Raw genomic sequence first — 7557 nt, 5'->3', positions numbered from 1 at the left:
ATTTGGCTTTGAACAGCAATGGAGACACCTCTTCCTTTGAGAATCTTCCTCACTTAGGACCTCTTCCCCCAGAAGCTTCATTTTCCATTGACAGCTTGTTCTTCATGTGCCACAAAACTCTTGCCATATAAGGTCTGTAGTTACCACGGAGGGAACACAATGATAAGCCTCCTAACCAAATAGACACTGAACATATAGAAAGCCATAGCTGGCAGCAGCTTGAAAAACAACATGGGGCAAATTGAGGGAAAACTTCCCATTTTTTCCCTTATGTTCTTCCTAATATTTGCCCAAATATTCAGAATTTTAGAGCCAACTGTGCTTTTTTTTCCCCTGCCTCCCATCCCCCTTACCTCTGGTAGCAGTGAGGGTGTCAGTGCCCCTCAATCATCTGTCCCTTGGCTTCCAATACCCCATGGGGCTAGGATCCAAAGCAAGCCTGGTCAATGGAAATGAGGAAATGAAGATCCATATCTGTTCTTCTCTGGATCCTATCTGCCAATAGGATCAATTAATGCATATTATTGGAGATTTGTGAGGGGTTCTCTTACCCTAGAGTCAGGTTTTTTGTTTTCAAATTTTTCTGGAAGTCATAGAAAATTAGGGCTAGATGGGACCTAAGAGATAACCTAGCCCAGCAGTGATCAGAGATGCTTCTGGGGCCCCTGGGCAGGCTCTTAGGCAGCTAAGCATGTAGATTACGAGCTACCTGCTCATACTTTCACCAGAGCAGCTCTGGATTTTATACACTAGAATTTGTGAAAGATTGTCAGATTTTTTTTTTTAAAAAAAGAGAGATCTGCTAAGCAAAGTTCTGACGTTCAGCAGTGTCAGCCACTGGTTTTCTTCCTGGAAATTGGGATTCAGGGGCTGGCTCTAATGAGGGGCCTTGGTTAGCTGGGCCCAGAACTTGGAGGGGGGCGGGTTGAGGGGGGCAGTCAGCGATTTTTCTTTGTCAACAATGGTTTTTGATATCTTTCTGCTTAGGTGATCACTCCCTGTCAGTCTAGAGGGCACTGAAGTTCAGAAGGTTTCCCAGGCAGGTCCTCACTAGAATGAAGTTATGTTGACAACCATGGCAATGAGGGAGGCCCATTTCACTGAGGCAGGACCTGGGACGTGAAGGAGGAAGAGGACAATAGAGATGCCTAGGACCTGGTGAAGACCCAGACCAGGGTGACAGGGTGCAGGGAATGGGAGTAGGCGGGAGTAATCTCCAGATAGGCTTCAAAAGGCAATGGTAGCAATTGAGCTGCAGAAGATGAACAATGGGCTGGAATCCCCTAAGGTACCAACCAAAATTTCTGGACTTTCTGCTGTTCAGACACCAGAGAGAATTTGCCCCATGCAAATTCCAGATCTTTTAAATCAAGTTTGAAAGCTTTGGCCTGGCATTACAAGGGCCAATGTGATTTGACTCTGGTCTACCATTCCAACGTATTTCTCACTGCATCCTTTTCAGCACACTCTACTTTACTACCATTGTATCTTTGTTCACCTTGCTTCCTTGACCTGGAATGCCTGACTTCTGAGTTCTTTCTACCCTTTGAAATTCTCATTTCATGACTCAGTTCAAATACTACTTCCCCACCACAACCCACCAGGAAGCCTTAAGCACTTACATGAATTATCTGAAAGTGATTGCTTAAGAGAGAGGAGTGAAAAGAATGACAACATGAGTTGAGGAAGAAAAAAAAGGGAAAAGGAAAAGAGGAGAAAAGCAGAAGGGAAGAGAAGGAGTGAGTGGTGGGAAAGAACGTATGAGAAAAAATGGGAAGAGATAAAAGGGAAAGATGGAAAACAAAAAGTCCAGAAGGGAAGCTGATCTTCTATCCCAGTGCCATCACCTCCAGGCCCATCCCTTGCCACCACCTCCACTGCTACCATCTTGGTCTGAGCCATCATCATCTGTCACCTGGATAATTGCAATAGCCACCTATTGGTTTCCCTGCTTCCACTCTTGCTCTCTACAGTCTATTCTCAACAGAGCAATTGAAGCGATCCTTTTAGAAGATGTCAGACCACTCCTCTGCTCAGAATCTTTCAATGACTCCCACCTCATGGTTAAAACCAAAGTCCTTAGAAGCCTACAAGGCTCTAATGATCTGGCCTCCCATTGTCTTCTCTTACTTCATTTATCAGCTTCTCACTATGCTCCAGTGCACACCTGGCCTTGCCATTCATTGAATACATCAATATGCTCCTACCTCAAGCCCTTTGCACTGGCTATAGCCTGTCTGGAATGCTTTCTGCCCAGATATTTGCTAGATATTGGTTCCTCACTTCCCTTAAGTCTGCTCAAAAATCACCAGATAAGAGATGATTTTCCTCGTGGTCTTATATACAGTAGCATCTATGGGCCTGATATTCCTTTTCCTCCTTCCCTTTTATTTTCTCAATAATACCTATCTCCATCCTGTTTATCTGTTCGTTAGCCTCCCAAGCTCACGAGAAGATAAATCCAAGGGGGGCATAAACAGTGTTGTTGACTGTAATATCCCCAGTGTCTGGACCAGCACTGGCAGTGATGGTAACTCAGATATTTGTTGGGTGATGGATGGATAATGGAACTAGGAAGCATACCGAGATAATACAGAATCCATAGGAGCCAGAGGTCTCAGGGTCTGAGACAGGACTCAGCCCTCAGTTCCAGTCTTGTCTCTCATTTTTGTTAGTCAAAAGCGTGCTGTCCCCACATATTATGTAGGTATCCCCTTGCCACATGGCAGGGAGCGTGACCACCAGAAACCTGACTTAAGCAACACTGTACTAGACACGGTTTATTCATGTGTCCCACCCCAACCCCTATCTGCCCTATCTGGTGTCTGAACAGCAGAAAGCCCAGAAATTTTGGTTGGTACCTTAGGGGATTCCAGCCCATTGTTCATCTTCTGCAGCTCAATTGCTACCATTGCCTTTTGAAGCCTATCTGGAGATTACTCCCGCCTACTCCCATTCCCCGCACCCTGTCACCCTGGTCTGGGTCTTCACCAGGTCCTAGGCATTTCTATTGTCCTCTTCCTCCTTCACGTCCCAGGTCCTGCCTCAGTGAAATGGGCCTCCCTCATTGCCATGGTTGTCAGCATACAAGGGGCTCTATAAATTGTCAGCTGAATGAAGACTAGAGAGAGATATTTGTGAGCCCCTTTGGCTGAGGAGGAGCACCTGCTGGAGCTGCAGGAGTCTGAGATGTAACTAACTAGACTTCTCCAACTGCCTCCTGTGGTGTCTCGCTGCTTTCTTTTCCTCCCTTCTTGACCATCTATCCTTTGTTATCACCAGCTAAATTCTCCCAACACCTTCTTTCCCCTTCCACCAGTCCCCACTCTGAGACCAATATTATTTCCCAGGCCTCAGCTCCTCCCCTTTCCCAAAACTTCCCCTCTGGGTCTCCACTTCAGCCCTGTCTTCCCCATCCCTGCCTTCCAGGCTATAACCCTGATCTCCCCCACTCCCTCTCCTTCTTCCCCAACACACCCCATCCCTGTCCAAGGCTACAGCCTTACCCCCTCCCCTCCCTTCTCCCCCCGACCTCAGGCTACAGTCCCCTCCCCTGCGATCTTCTCACACCAAACCCCCAATCAGGGTTCACTATGAACACAAAGAGGCAGTGTAGCCCGATGGAACCTGGGACTAGGACCCTCTGGCCGGTCGGCTGCCAAGTGAGTCCGGCCGGGGTGGAAGAGCCTACTGCATGCTTCTTGCCTGGCTGCTCTAGGAAGCTGGGAGGTGTCATTATCTTTGTGGTTTTCCTCATCGGTTCCTCCTGCTGGACCCAGGGAAGATCGGAGCCAGGATCCAACTTGCTCCTTAATCCAAAATGAATTTCATATAGGCCTTTCTCAAAGTACTAGAAGAAATCATGGGAGAATGTATAATCTTTAAGAGGGGAGATCTTTCTTGTGTCAAAAAAATGTAAATATTCAAACAGCAAAAATTAAAAGTAAGAGGACTAACAAAAAACTGGGGAAAATAATTGCAACCCATGGCAGATAAGAATAATTTCTTTACTACATAGAGAGCTTGTACAAACCAATTTAAAAGGATCAACAACCCAATGGAAAAACTGCTAAAGATATGGCTTTTAAACACAGGCTAGGATATCCAGTCTCACTCATAATTAAATACAAATTAAAACATGAGAACATTTTTCATTTATCAGATCAGAAAAGATAAAGCATTTAATAAATACATAATATTATAAAGGATTTGGGGAAACAAGCTTTTTCACACACATACTGGTAACTGCGTTTACATTTCTAACAAATATCAAAATGCACCTACCCTTTGATTTAGCAATTTATCCTTCAGATACACACACACATGCCAAGGATGGTGTACAGGATGTTTGCCAAAGCACTGTTGGTAATAGCAAAAGGTGTCCACCAATAGGGAACTCACTATATGAATTATGTATGGTACATCCATGCAATGGGATACCATAGCAGCAGTGGGAGAAAAAAATGAGTTAGAGCTTATATACTAATATAGAAACATCTCCATGACACACTAAGTGAAAAAAAGTAAGGCATAGACAGGGTGTACTGTAAGCTCCCATTTGTGTATTTGTGTGTGTTCAAAAGGAGATACATAAGATTGCAAACTCATTAACAGTATCTGGAAGGGTCCTCAAGAAAGTTAACACTGGTTGCGTCTAGGGTAGGGGATTGTTTGTATAGGGTAGGAGGGAAACATTTTTCATTGTATTTTTTTGTACTTTTGAACTTTTTACCAAATGCAAGATTCGTCTTTCAATTTAACAAAGAACTATTAAGTAAACAGAAAGATGAGGAGAGGGGGTCCCCTGGAGGCCCACTTGGAAAGAGTTGAGGGAGAAGGGGCACAGGCTTTGGCCTCAAAGTCGGATTCTAATCCTGCCTGACTGTGTGGCTTTGAAAATGGGGATAATAAGAGAATTTTCCTTTTAAGGTGAGTATTAAATGAGATAAAGCACTTTTGGCGTTTAGGATGGTGCTTCCTCAACAAAAGGTGGTGGTTGTTACAACTAGCTATTGGCCCAGCGGGGAGGGGAGGGGTTTGTCTTATGGGAACAGAGGTCCTTGGAGGGAAAATACCAGTGAGATCCCAGGTATCTGGGAAAATCATACATGGGGACAAATGGGAACCCACACCCCAGTTGACCTGGGGTAGCCAGGCAGCCTGCTGGGACTTTGGTTGCCTCTCCTTCAACTCCCTGGACAGCTCTAGGGAGGGACAGGCAAACCAGGACTTTTCTGGTGTGGACCTGCCCCATTTGTCACAAGTTAAGTCTCAATAGGGCATGAAGGCCCAGACTCCCTTGGGAATTAGCTACTTGATCTTCTATGCCTCTTATGGCCGGCTCATTCCAGTTCCTAAACATCAGATCTCTTCCTTCACCTCTGGCCCCCTCCTACTGCCCAGGTTCAGAATCCCAATGTGTCTCCTAGATTGTGACAAAAGCTGTCGTGTGTGACCTCCAGGATTCTTTTCTCCCTTCACCAACCCAGTCTCCACACTCCAGCCAGAACAATTTCACACACTGGGGTTATACATATTCCTCAACTGCAGTCCTTGTTGCCCAGGAACCTTAATTTTCTTCTAATGTTCCTACTGCCCATCCCACACACTAAGAATGTTTCACTACTTTTGAACAAGTCATGATCACTCTTTCTCAATAAACATTTTCCCACCTGATCTTAAAAGCAATTCAGGCTCATTGTAGGATATGTAGACAATGCAGGAAAATTTTAACTACTGTTAACATTTGATGCATTTATTTCCTTCCAATCTTTTCCATGCATGTACATTTTAGAAAACAGTGCTCTCTATACACATCATTTAATTTTTTACATTGCAATTTTCATTTAACATTGTGAACATTTTACCTTGTCATTAAATATGCTTCAAAATATGACTTTTAGTGGTTGCACAATATTCCATCATATAATTTACTTAATCATTCCCCTATTAGTCACTTTAGCTGTTTCCATTTTTTTGTAAAATGGGTAGTAACATTAACATGAACATAAATCTTTGTCCAAATATTCATTTTTAGGACAGCTTTCTAAAAGTGGAAGCTTGTATAAAGGATAGGAACATTCTTTATAAAGTAGTTTGGCTACCCCTAAAATGATAGAATGGATTGAAATGGTTAGAGGTGTATAAATAACAATGAAGGAATAAGGGGTTTCAACAAATTTCTGAAAGATGAAAAACAGACAAGTGGTAACTGAAAAAGATGGGTAGAGGAAATAACAGCTTGGAACACATGCTAAGGGTGATACAATGGAAGGAGGTAGCTGATCAACCCTGCAAAATCCCAGAGACTTGGGTCTTGGAAACCTAGGGTACAATAATGGCTGGGACAGAGAAATAAGGCTAAAAATAAGGGCATTAACAGAAAGTCTGTCAAAACACTTCACTCCCTTCTCTCACACTCCTAGAGAAGCGCTTACAGCACCCAAACCCCAGAAGAAAACAGCAGAGGATATTTTGCTAAGGGAATTTAAGACCTCTAGACAAAATATCTCTGCATTCTGACATTCAGAGTTCTCCAGGGAAATAGCTTGCTCTCTACCAATCACCTTAGAGGAAAGCCTTTGAATGGGCAAATCCCATTCCCACACATGGAGTTCCCAGTTGTGATACATAATAATCAGTAGGGGGAGGCGGGGCAAGATGGCAGACTGCTGAGCTGTATGTTTTAGTTACTCCTCCAGGAAAGTAGGTAGAAAGGCAGGAACTGCGTGGACTGGACACCACAGAGCAATCTGACTTTGGGCATACTTCATACAACACTCATGAAAACGTGGAACTGCTGAGATCAGCGAAATCTGTAAGTTTTTGCGGCCAGGGGACCCGCGCCCCTCCCTGCCAGTCTCAGTCCCGTGGGAGGAGGGGCTGTCAGCTCCGGGAAGGAGAAGGGAGAAGTGCAGTGGCAGCCCTTATCGGAAACTCATTCTACTGATCCAAAATCCAACCATAGATAGACTGAGACCAGACACCAGAGAATCTGAGAGCAGCCAGCCCAGCAGAGAGGAGACAGGCATAGAAAAAAAACAACACGAAAAACTCCAAAATAAAAGCGGAGGATTTTTGGAGTTCTGGTGAACATAGAAAGGGGAAGGGCCCTGAGGCACATATGCAAATCCCGAAGAAAAGCTGATCTCACTGCCCTGTGGACCTTTCCTTAATGGCCCTGGTTGCTTTGTCTCTTAGCATTTCAATAACCCATTAGATGTCTGAGGAGGGCCTGTTTTTTTTTTTTCTTTTTTTTTTTTTTAATCCTTTTTTCTTTTTCTACAACAATTACTCTAAGAAGCCAATACAGAAAGCTTCAAAGACTTACTATTTGGGCAGTCAAGTCAAGAGCAGAACTAGGAGAGCTCTGAGACAAAACACAATAATCCAGTGGCTGAGAAAATTCACTAAACACCACAACTTCCCAAGAAAAGGGGGGTGTCCGCTCACAGCCATCATCCTGGTGGACAGGAAACACTCCTGCCCATCGCCAGCCCCATAGCCCAGAACTGCCCCAGACAACCCAGTGTGACGGAAGTGCTTCAAATAACAGGC

The sequence above is a fragment of the Choloepus didactylus genome, chromosome 1 (genome assembly GCF_015220235.1).
Source record: "Choloepus didactylus isolate mChoDid1 chromosome 1, mChoDid1.pri, whole genome shotgun sequence".
Lineage (NCBI taxonomy): Eukaryota > Metazoa > Chordata > Mammalia > Pilosa > Megalonychidae > Choloepus > Choloepus didactylus.
This window is presented reverse-complemented; position numbering follows the sequence as displayed.